The following is an 11,257-nucleotide window of genomic DNA, read 5'->3' as shown; positions in this document are numbered from 1 at the left end:
CACTTAATTCTTTCTTATTAATAAGCCTCGCTGCTACAACACATATGCAGTTTGAGCAAACATAAGACAATAACCAAGTACCACAAACTACCAGGCATCTAGTATCATTAGCAGTTCAGGTGGGGAGCTGCATCACCATGTGTAGGCTGCAAAGGAACAAGTAATAGGTCTATTCCATGCTTAAAAGAAAAGAAAGAAAACACAACGTTTCAGCCGTGGAGCCCTCACACCTGAAGAAGGCTCCACAGCTGAAACGTTGTGTTTTCTTTCTTCTCTTTTCATCTAGTGTCATTAGCCTTTTAACAGTTCCTGTCAAAATAAAATAGAAATGGATAACATTCTAGAGAGAGTTTGAAATACCAAGGTACAATTTAAAACATATCTCTTCCACTACAACCACAATATTTTGGAGAGATCGTTGAACCTCACTGTTCTGACATGTCCGTTAGCCTCCGTCCTGCTTCAGCAATGAATGTGGCGGGGCACATTCTGAGGGAGATGAGGTCAATCATGTGGCAGGAAAACCACGCTATGCTTTTTTTTGAGATCCTGAAAAGGACAGAAGGGCCATGTATATGTGTGCAGCTGGATATGTAATTACAGGTGGCGTAGCAGATTCTGCTGAAGCCCCACTGCGTAGTGTGGACGGTAGCTGTGTATATTGCAGCAGAATTGTGCATGTGAGATCAAGGGGGCATGTCATGTGTTTCAGCACTTCACTCCCTTCAGTAGCACATGATTCCCTGAGTTCGTTGGATGACCTGTGGACCGATCTTTCACGATGAAGAAATCCTTAAGAAGAATAGATCTCGGCCCACCATCCCAATGCCTCCGTCTCAAAACAGCAACCTCCCACTGCCCTTAGTCTGCAAGGCAGTCCTTTCAAATGCGATGACAACGCCTAGACCTTCGTTGCCTTTTGTACGAGCTGAACTTTTGTGCTCATCAATTCAACGCTCTTTCCATCAACTCATCTTGTCTTTTGACGCTTCGTGTTTTGCGCTCCTTTGACTATTGGCATATCGGGTGACTGCAAACACTGAAGTTCTTGCTTACGGAGTGTGGAACATTGTTTTCAAGTGATCGCTGTTCTGTCATGGTGACGCCGAGTGAATCTTTGCTTGGCAACATGGGCAGGCTGACAGCAGTGCGAGCGAAAGATATGGCAAATTTCTTGACTTATTTCTGAATGTGAATGTTCTTTAGAAAAGGGATGCGGCATTGCTTCTCGCCCGTGTAAAGGTCACGCATTCCAGACGTGGTTATGAGCGAACAGTTGCCGCAAGTGTTTGAAAAGAGCAAGAGAGGAAGCAGCCCTGCCCCGTGTGAGGATCAAACTCAGGCCCTTCAGAGGACGAGACTGACGTACTACCAATTACGCCAACAAGCCCAGCTACAGGACACACACCGGAAAGTTTGCCTCACATGGATTTCAGTCGCCCGTTCCCTAATCTTTAGACGCCCTCTGCTGAATGTTGCATTTGCCTTTTGATCTCACCGATACATTTTTGGTCTGTTTCTGTTGCGAGTCCGTCTTTCAGATCTCACCTAGCATAAGTCTCTCTGGCTGAAGTGGCCTCTCTGCTTCAGCATCGTGCCCTCACTCAGCCATTAAAAATGTCACTCGGACTTCTGACAAGCTGACATGAAATGTCAAGAGAGAGTGGCGGAGACGCTTAAGCCAGAGAGAAGATGAAAAGGGGGCGTGGCAGCGAAACGCTTGACAGCTGCACGATGCTCATCAAGCTCTAAGCACACACCTGGAGGATGCGGGAATTGATCCTGCTACCTCCCACATGCAAAGCAAGGGCTGTACCATACAAGCCAACCCCCCTCGCTGGGGCTTATGCCTCGGCGTCACCTAGTGCCGCTTGTTCCCCTCTTACCGGGCACAGTTCACTGCCCTTCGTCTGCAAGGCAGTCGTGTAATTGCGGCTTTCTTGACTTATTGATGAAGGTCTGACTGGACGAGCGAATGACGCCTCTCCCCCATCCTCAAGCTCACTGACAGATTGAAATGGAAAGTGCTGCTGTGGCTCGTTGGTCTAGTGGTATGATTCTCGCTTAGGGTGCGAGAGGTCCCGGGTTCAACTCCCGGACGAGCCCTTGTGTGCACCTTTCCTCCTCTTCCACAAGACTGGGAACTGATATCCACATCACTTCGCAGCGTCTGCTTATGACAAACGATGGAATGTGACTAATGACTGAACGAGCCTGGTGAATTCTCATCATGTGGCACAATGAGAGCGTGCAGTCAGCTGTCCGAGGCGGCAACCTCATTGCTCTTTCAAAAGAACACGTACTGAAAACTCATCACCACTATGTCGTAGATGAGCACCGCGATCGCTTGTTGTCATGCGTCCTTACTTGGGAAATGCAGAAGCAAAAACTGCCCTCTCTCAGCCACCGAAACGTGTGCGGCTCGCCTTGCGCTCTCTGCGCCTCGCATATTTGTGGAGCTGTCTGCTCTTCTTTCTGTTGAAGTAATCAAGTTACGGGGCGTCCTGCAGCATATGATGTTCTCACTGAGAGCTTTCAAGATTTGAAGGAAAACTACGAGCTTGATTGCTCAAGTCGAACGAATGTGATTGTTAAGCAATCGATGATCAAAAGCACGTCTTCTAACAATTCCTGAGAGTATTATCAGCACTGTTTTCACTCGGATATACTTTTCACTTGCTAAGCTGACAAATTGGACGAGAAAATGCCGGAGACGCACTCAGTGCAGACTGAGGTTGGGAAGGAGGTGTGGCCCTTCAACGCTTGACAATTGAAGGACATTCTCTCCGCAACGGAGGAGCACCTGTCAGAAGTCACAGAGGCTAAATGAGAGCACCAGGCTCCTGGAGCTCTAAACTCAGACCTGGAGGATGCGGGCATCAATCCCGCTACCTCTGGCATGCTAAGCGAGCGCTCTACCATTTGAGCTCATCCTCCTCGCTTCATGCTTCTCGGCATCATGTCTTACCGCCTCTGCCCCTCTTACCGGGCACCGCCCACTGCCCTTGGTCTGCAAGGCAGTCCTTTCAAGTGCGATGACGACGCTGGGATCTTCGTTGCCTATTGTACGAGCTGAACTTTTGTGCTCATCAATTCAACGCTCTTTCCATCAACTCATCTTGTCTTTTGACGCTTCGTGTTTTGCGCTCCTTTGACTATCGGCATATCGGGTGACTGCAAACACTGAAGTTCTTGCTTACGGAGTGTGGAACATTGTTTTCAAGTGATCGCTGTTCTGTCATGTTGACGCCGAGTGAATCTTTCTTTGGTCAACATGGGCAGGCTGACAGCAGTGCGAGCGAAAGTAATGGCAAATTTCTTGACTTATTTCTGAATGTGAATGTTCTTTAGAAAAGGGATGCGGCGTTGCTTCTCGCCCATGTAAAGGTCACGCATTCCAGACGTGGTTATGAGCGAACAGTTGCCGCAAGTGTTTGAAAAGAGCAAGAGAGGAAGCAGCCCTGCCCCGTGTCAGGATCAAACTCAGGCCCTTCAGATGACGAGACTGACGCATTACCAATTACGCCAACAATCCCAGGTGCAGGACACACACCGGAAAGTTTGCCTCACATGGATTTCAGTCGCCCGTTCCCTAATCTTTAGACGCCCTCTGCTGAATGTTGCATTTGCCTTTTGATCTCACCCATACATTTTTGGTCTGTTTCTGTTGTGAGTCCGTCTTTCAGATCTCACCTAGCACAAGTCTCTCTGGCTGAAGTGGCCTCTCTGCTTCAGCATCGTGCCCTCACTCAGCCATTAAAAATGTCACTCGGACTTCTGACAAGCTGACATGAAATGTCAAGAGAGAGTGGTGGAGACGCTTAAGCCAGAGAGAAGATGAAAAGGGGGTGTGGCTGCGAAACGCTTGACAGCTGCACGATGCTCTCCATGCAAGGCGTGACCACAGGCTAAAGGACACCTTTTGGCACATCAAGCTCTAAGCACACACCTGGAGGATGCGGGAATTGATCCTGCTACTTCCCACATGCAAAGCAAGCGCTGTACCATACAAACCAACCCCCCTCGCTGGGGCTTATGCCTCGGCGTCACCTAGTGCCGCTTGTTCCCCTCTTACCGGGCACAGTTCACTTCCCTTCGTCTACAAGGCAGTCGTGTAATTGCGGCTTTCTTGACTTATTGATGAAGGTCTGACTGGACGAGCGAATGACGCCTCTCCCCCATCCTCAAGCTCGCTGACAGATTGAAATGGAAAGTGCTGCTGTGGCTCGTTGGTCTAGTGGTATGATTCTCGCTTAGGGTGCGAGAGGTCCCGGGTTCAACTCCCGGACAAGCCCTTGTGTGCTCTTTTCCTCCTCTTCCACAAGACTGGGAACTGATATCCACATCACTTCGCAGCGTCTGCTTATGGCAAACGATGGAATGTGACTAATGACTGAACGAGCCTGGTGAATTCTCATCACGTGGCACAATGAGAGCGTGCAGTCAGCTGTCCGAGGCGGCAACCTCATTGCTCGTTCAGAAGAACACGTACTGAAAACTCATCACCACTATGTCGTAGATGAGCACCGCGATCGCTTGTTGTCATGCGTCCTTACTTGGGAAATGCAGAAGCAAAAACTGCCCTCTCTCAGCCACCGAAACGTGTGCGGCTCGCCTTGCGCTCTCTGCGCCTCGCATATTTGTGGAGCTGTCTGCTCTTCTTTCTGTTGAAGTAATCAAGTTACGGGGCGTCCTGCAGCCTATGATGTTCTCACTGAGAGCTTTCAAGATTTGAAGGAAAACTACGAGCTTGATTGCTAAAGTCGAACGAATGTGATTGTTAAGCAATCGATGATCAAAAGCACGTCTTCTAACAATTCCTGAGAGTATTATCAGCACTGTTTTCACTCGGATATACTTTTCACTTGCTAAGCTGACAAATTGGACGAGAAAATGCCGGAGACGCACTCAGTGCAGACTGAGGTTGGGAAGGAGGTGTGGCCCTTCAACGCTTGACAATTGAAGGACATTCTCTCCGCAACGGAGGAGCACCTGTCAGAAGTCACAGAGGCTAAATGAGAGCACCAGGCTCCTGGAGCTCTAAACTCAGACCTGGAGGATGCGGGCATCAATCCCGCTACCTCTCGCATGCTAAGCGAGCGCTCTACCATTTGAGCTCATCCCCCTTGGTTCATGCTTCTCGGCATCATGTCTTACCGCCTCTGCCCCTCTTACCGGGCACTGCCCACTGCCCTTGGTCTGCAAGGCAGTCCTTTCAAGTGCGATGACGACGCTGGGACCTTCGTTGCCTATTGTACGAGCTGAACTTTTGTGCTCTTTTCATCAACTCATCTTGTCATCTTACAGTCTGGGTAATTGGAGACTGCACTGTTCTGCTTCCTAAGGTAATATACGGGTTTTTCGCATGAAGCCGTATTGAACAGTATTTCTCGCATTGTGAACATGTGCACACAGCGGTCCCCCGGGTTCCAGTTAGTGCATAATTATGCATCAATGAAAAACTAAATTAGCTCACTGAAAGTTTGATGTAGAGAATGTGGAAATTTCCAGAAGTTGTGGTCTTTTAAATGCATTTGGTTTGAAGACGTTCTGTGCTTCCATTGTGAAGATATGGACAAAACAATATTTGAGCGTGGTAAAAAAAAGTCATAAAAATGACAAAGTGAAGGCTGAGAAAGCATTCACAATGCATTTTATACACAAAGCAAGTGTTTTTGTAACTCTAAGAGATTTCCCGAAAGCACTACAGGCGTGCCAAAATCGTTTTCGAACTTCAAGCTAACTTTACCCCCGTCTTAGAGAAAGGACTGCCTTTCACTTCTCTGTGTTTTCTTTCACAGCACTGTGCACCTTTTCATTGCTCTCGCTTTCAGAGCCTCTGCACAGCACACGACTCGACATCAGGAGGCACATTGAAGTGAAAGCAGAAAGCGCTGCGACATGCACTGTGCAGATCCCGCCACACTAAGAGGTGAGTGGGTCTGTTCGATCACAGCGCATAGGCGAATCCCCAAACAGTGTGCGTGGCAACAAAAAAAGCTGCTCTGTTTTGAACTGGGGACATTGCACGTGTGAGGCTAACGTGATAACCACTACACTATGGAAACGGTGGGAAATTGTGCCCAGTGGCCCACTGCTGAGCTTCACCAATGCTAGTCAGGGACCAATGCTATTCGATGTGAATTAAATGCTATTCAACTGTCCAATTCTATTCAGGGGTGGAAAAGGGTGGAGCCGTGTGTGTCTTTTGTTCAAAGACACCCCCATCTCAGAGCCGGAAGTACAAGCCTTCCTCCCGCAGGTCCACAAAGATGTTATTGTTTAAGAAGATCCTGCGAAAGTCGGCCATCTGCCTTTCAGCCCTGCAGTAGTCCAGGCTGAAAGAGAAGCAGCCCTTCACCCTGGCAATGTACAGCCTGACAAGGTCTGGCTTCAGGCCATTGTACATCATGAGGTTCCTCCTCTCCCAGACAGCTGTCCTCGTTAGGCTGAGGAGGAGGTTCACTAAAATGGCATTAACCCCCCCCCCCCTCAGACCCGCGGTACCCAAAGAGGAACAGCTCTTTCTAGGGCACCCCGTCAAGAACAGCTCCTCGAACAGAGCGAAACAGACAATCCAGCAGAACCATCAAGTACGCCCTGGCTCGAGCTGGGGGAAGATCTTACCCCAGAACACCTCTGAGACCGGCACTCTGAAGCGTTTCGCCATCATCAGCCTGTAGAACATGCTGGTGGTGCACCCCAGGAGGTCCACCCCACGGTCCCCCCACTTCACCCTCAGCTCCGGCCAGCCCGGGCCTGCTGCCCCGTCTTGTAGATGGAGCTTCTCCAGCCAACTGTCCGGGAGACCGAGTTTGAGCTGCTCGTAATCCTGACGGATCTTACTGACAGGCAGCTCGTCGTCGACCTCTCGCACAGCGTCGACAATAGCCTGGGTGGGCAGAAATCCGTCCTTTACTTCATAAAGAAGATCCTTGACCTTGGATATGCCAGCCCCGTAGAGCTGCCTGTTCCATCGAGACACCAGCAGGGGGTTGAGGAACAGAGCCTGTTCCAGAAGCTGGGCCCGGGTCTCCGGCGTGTAGGAGACATGCTGGGACATGAACTACCCCCTCGCCAGCAGGACCTCCCTGTAAAAGGAGGGCAGATGTTTTATCAACCCCGGAGTGAGCCTCACCAGGAGGGTCTCCTGCCCCAAGCCCCCGCAAGTCTCGAGGTAGCTTGCCATACCAATCTTCCAAATGCTGACATTATCCAGGTCAAGGAACTTCTTCACTACTTTCAGCCTAAAGCTTTTCAGCTTCAGGCCTACATCACACAGCTTCAGCCCACCCCTGGAGATTTTCCCAATGAGGGTGTCATGAGTGACCCGCGGAGGCTTCCCCTCCCACACGAATCCAACCACCAGTTGCCTAATCTCATTCTCTACCCGTTCAGGAAGAGGCATCACAGACAATGGGTACCACAAGAGGGACAGGCACAGTGTGTTAACGAGCAGGACCCTTCCCTTTAGGGTCAGGGACCTGTGTCTCCACCGATTTAATTGGCCCTCATCTTAATGAGCTTCTCCTTCCACAGGAGAAGCCCAGTGGCCTGCTCATCAGCGTTAATGTAGACGCCAAGGACCTTCAGGTGACCCGTCTCAACCCTGAAAGGGTAGCCGAAGAGCGGGGCAAGGTCTGCCCTCCCCTACGGCATGACCTCAGACTTCTCCAAGTTTACCTTGGCGCCCGAGGCAGCGCAGTAGGCCTGCACCACCTCTAAAATGGCCGAGATCTCCGCCAACGTCAGTCTGGTGTCGTCAGCATATTGGTAGATCAACGAGGTGGCGGTGCCCCCAGGCAAGGTCACTGGAAAGAAGCTCGTGAGGGAACCATTCACCTAGACACAGCTCACGATCCCCTTGTCCCCTTGACCCTCACACCTGAAGAGTGCTGGCTGTGATGAATTAAACCAGTTTTACAGGTTTCAATCACAGACCATGTGACATGGGACTCAGTAAACTAACAGCGCCATCGGATTTGATAATACCTAACCAAAATCCGCAATATGGAAACAGAACCTGTGTGATTGTTGATAGATGATGTACTCGTAACATTTTTTCAAGACGAACTACAACATTTAAAAAATGACTTGTATGTACTTGATATCTCTAATCAATCCACGGGTTCCAGCACAAAACGAAAGTAAAACGCATACCGTTTCGCGCTTCTTATTAGTTGCTCAAAAGTAATTTGACCGTATGAAATGCATAATATAAACCTAGAAACATAAACGTGAGCAGTACTTAAGCACTGTAGTATCGGTGTTAAGACATACCTCTCAAAAACTGTAAATCAAGTTAAAAATATCTCAAGACCGATTCTGGTCGTAATGAAACCATGCAAGGGAGTTTTTATGTCCGTTGCAGTTCTTTTGCAACATGAATATAATTATATCGTTATTAATTTCTTGAGATACGCGATTCCATATTATATTCCCTTTTAATCAAATTCTAAAAGTATGCTTGTTGACTCCGGTATCACGTTAGTTAAAGACTTCGAAGCTTACAATGTTTAGGGAGAAATGGAATACTGGTGTGTATTTTTTTCTTTTCATGATAGGTGTCGCATTTTAAATCATTTTCGTAGTTAGAAATTATGAAACGCCCTGTTAAAAGCAAGGAAGTTTTTATGCCCGTTGAAGTAAAACAAAATGCCTGACAAAGTATGGCTTGGACAGATTCCAAGTGCTTGTACAAATGTGCTAAAGAAATTATACTTTGAGTATACAGCTTGTCCAAGGTCATCCATTATTAATACTATTAGTAATATCTTCAGTAAAGGCTTTGATGCATATATATTTCTGATAAAGGTAGGTTGTGTACTTTTGTCCAACTGAGCAATCTTGCTTTCATAAAATATACCAACATTTTAATGACTGATGATTAACATGCTGTAATACACAGTTCAAAATTAAAGGCTCAAATGCTGTACATGAGAGGTTAAGCTCCCCCTGGCGGTTTTACAAGGCGACGCCGGATAGTTAGTCACGTGACACACGTGAACTGCGTGATACCGCGTGATACCGCGACACGCCCACCGGGGTATGCCGCGAAATACCTCACCCATTTTGAATGGCTGCATCTGTACATGCTCGGGAAAGCGAATCCGAACAAACCTCATGCCATCAGCAATGGTGGTCCCAGGGTAGTGGCGCATCCTGATGTCCGAAATCACTCTCACCCCCCAGCTACTCAGCTTCTCCTTGATAGTCTCGTTTGAGATATATGCCGGGAAATGGAGGAAGGACACCACTACCTCCTTCCGCTCCAGCCAGCGGCAGTAGCAGGGTGTGCCCTGCACATCCAGCCCCACAGCCACCGCGTCTGCATGTTCCTTTGAGTCCAGAGTCAGTTCAAACTCTTTTGGCGTCCGGGGGTGGCAGGCAAAAAGAGAGCCCTCCCCACAGACGCCGTGCACAGCTGCGATAATAGCACCCGCAGACGGTTTCTCCACGCCGCTCACATCCACCACAACAGTATGCGCCCTTGCAAAAAGCCGCCGGGGGGGTCGGTCCGAATTCCTCATCCTTCTCTTTCCTACACCACTCTCCTCCTCCACTACAATAACATTCTCTGCCTCCATGTTTTTTCCTTCCATTAAAACACAAACAGGACTCAGAAAGCAACAAAAAAGCAACAAAAAAAAAACCAAAAGTCTCTCCCCTCCCCAAACAGAGCTAGGCTGAAGGGGAGGGCTTCAAAAATCAAAAACAAAAAACACCAAAAAAAACACAAAAATTCACAAAAAACAAAGTCTTACTAAAGACAAACAAATCCTCTTCTTCTTCTCCTTCTTATAGAGAGGACAGCTCCGTCACCTCTTTTACGACGCTGGTTTTTTTCCCTTGCGTTTTTCTCTTCTTCCCACGTTCTCTCTCTTCACTGCCTCCGTCCCCGCTCTATTTCACTTCAGCCTTTCACTCTTGCTTCCTTCCAATGAGGACGGAGCTGAAAGGGCGCTATAGAGGATCGCTGTGGAGAGCTGCTGCTTTGCTTTGACATCTGAGCTCTGTGGAAAACGATCTCAATACAATTCTGAAAAACGCGACTCCCCGAACGCCAGCCGAACAAGTCTCCACAGCCGAAGCGCTGTGTCTCTTTTCAGCTGGCGATAAACCTTTCCTCGATCCTTTGCGGACTTGTAAAACTGTTCATGATCAGAATAAAAAACGCTCACGCTAATACACAAGCACCCGTGTCTCGCCAAAGCTGACAAATAAACAGACGGACAAGCCGCACTGCACGTGTGAACAGGGGAATGAGCGAGCGAGCGGGGATAGGGCGCCTCCTGCGCTTAAAAGCTTACAGCACCTGGTATTCCCAGGCGGTCTCCCATCCAAGTACTAACCAGGCCCATCCCTGTTTAGTTTCAGAGATCAGACGAGATCAGGCACATTCAGGGTGGTGTGGCCACAAGCGAAAGCTATGGTGCCTGACTCGCTACTTGAAGCTGTGTGTGGCTGGGGCTCCGTGCCCCCCGAGCGGGACTGAAGGATCGTTCGTGTGCAACTCTTTGGAAAGGAGCTGCTTTCCAAATCACATTGCATACCTGGATGTTGGCGAATGTGCTCCCTTGTGTTGGCTTGTCCCGCACTGGAGGAGAACAAACAAACTGCTTGGAGGAGCACAAGGCAAGTCTTCACAAGACAAAAACCTCCAGTGCACAGCACTCAAAACATTTCTGGGCTGTCGCGTGTTTATTTCAGCACATAAAGCACACCAGTCCAACATGTCGGCCGGGCGCTCTGCGCCTCCGCCCTCTTGTGGCCTTGCGGCGTCAGAGCAAGAGGCTCCTTCTCGCTGCCTTTCCGCTGTGTTGCAGAGCCCCGAGAGGGAACCTGGAGCGCACACTTTGTGGGGGGCAGGGGACCGCGTTCGCGCTCTCTTGCGCGAGTACTAAATCTCACGGCGCCAGCCAGCGGCCAGGGGACAAATACAATATCGCGGGACAGGGGGGCCTCGTCATTGATTGTTACATATGAGACGGGGATTAGGAGGAGACCCCGACTGATTGGTAAAGGGGAACACTAACACCAGAGTGACACCCCCGGCGGCTCTTTTTGAGAGACGCCCTGGGATTTCTTAATGGCCAAGGAGGGTCGCCATCAGGATGCTGGGGCATAAGAAAGCCACACAAACCGCAGGGTGAGCGCTCCCTACTGGTCCCAGTCACACCTCTTGCAGGAGCAGCAGCAACCTGAGCTTTTCCGGGGGGAATCTCCCATCCGGGTGCCGGCTAGGCTCACACCTGCT

General features: G+C 49.4%; 2 non-coding genes across 2 annotated transcripts; one reads left to right on the top strand and one right to left on the bottom strand.

Moving 5' to 3' along the window:
- The first annotated feature begins 2,034 nt into the window (after positions 1 to 2,034).
- On the top strand, positions 2,035 to 2,106 carry trnap-agg (transfer RNA proline (anticodon AGG)). Its single transcript has one exon. It is a non-coding gene; the product is annotated as a tRNA-Pro (tRNA).
- An 8,197-nt stretch (positions 2,107 to 10,303) lies between these two features.
- Positions 10,304 to 10,422, bottom strand: LOC148664640 (5S ribosomal RNA). Its single transcript, XR_015937210.1, has one exon. It is a non-coding gene; the product is annotated as a 5S ribosomal RNA (ribosomal RNA).
- Positions 10,423 to 11,257: the final 835 nt, after the last annotated feature.

Source organism: Lepisosteus platostomus, chromosome 5 (genome assembly GCF_059453375.1).
Source record: "Lepisosteus platostomus isolate fLepPlt1 chromosome 5, fLepPlt1.hap1, whole genome shotgun sequence".
Lineage (NCBI taxonomy): Eukaryota > Metazoa > Chordata > Actinopteri > Semionotiformes > Lepisosteidae > Lepisosteus > Lepisosteus platostomus.
This window is presented reverse-complemented; position numbering and strand designations above follow the sequence as displayed.